At 36.8% G+C, this 808-nt stretch overlaps 1 non-coding gene across 1 annotated transcript; it reads left to right on the forward strand.

Moving 5' to 3' along the window:
* The first annotated feature begins 494 nt into the window (after positions 1-494).
* LOC139903315 (small nucleolar RNA R71) lies at positions 495-601 on the forward strand. Its single transcript, XR_011778142.1, has one exon. It is a non-coding gene; the product is annotated as a small nucleolar RNA R71 (small nucleolar RNA).
* The last annotated feature ends 207 nt before the right edge of the window (positions 602-808 follow it).

The raw sequence follows: 808 nt of genomic DNA on the forward strand, positions 1-808 counted from the left end.
GACCTTGTTGGTTGTTGTATGGAACATTTCGGTTATAATTCTGGTTTTGATTGTAGATTGGTCTTGGCGGTTGATAATTATTCTGATAATTATTTCCTGGCCTTTGGTTCATGTATGAAACATTCTCTCTTTGTTCCATTGTTTGTTCAATACTGAGACAATCTTTTGTCAAATGTGGTCCTCCACACTGCTCACAACTAATTCGTATTGAGTGAATATCTTTAGTTATCTTTTCCATTCGTCTTTCGACAGCATCTATCTTTGCAGAAATGGAATCAAAGTCATGGCTAGAATCGGCTCTAGCTGCTTTAGATGATCTAACAATATCTTTTTCTTGGTGCCACTCATGTGAGTGGGAAGCAGTGTTATCAATAATTTTGTAAGCTTCAGTTGCGGTTTTCTTCATATTGGAACCACCAGCTGCTATATCGATGTCTTTTCTTGTAGTGATGTCACATCCTTGGTAGAATATTTGTACTATTTGATAAGTATCTAAACCATGTTGCGGACATCCTCTTAACAACTTTCCAAATCTTGTCCACGCCTCATATAGAGTTTCATTTGGCTTTTGTGTGAACGTAACAATTTCTCCTTTAAGTCTTACGGCTTTAGATGCCGGAAAGAATTGTTTAATAAAATTTTCAACTAAGACATCCCATGTATCAATCGCCCCTTCAGGTAACGATTCTAACCAATCTTTGGCTTCTCCCTTTAAAGTCCAGGGAAATAACATGAGATAGATCTGTTCATCCTCCACTTCTCTTATTTTGAATAAAGTACAGATCCTATTAAAGGTTCGAAGATGTTC

Source organism: Rutidosis leptorrhynchoides, chromosome 3 (genome assembly GCF_046630445.1).
Source record: "Rutidosis leptorrhynchoides isolate AG116_Rl617_1_P2 chromosome 3, CSIRO_AGI_Rlap_v1, whole genome shotgun sequence".
In the NCBI taxonomy this organism is placed as follows: Eukaryota; Viridiplantae; Streptophyta; class Magnoliopsida; order Asterales; family Asteraceae; genus Rutidosis; species Rutidosis leptorrhynchoides.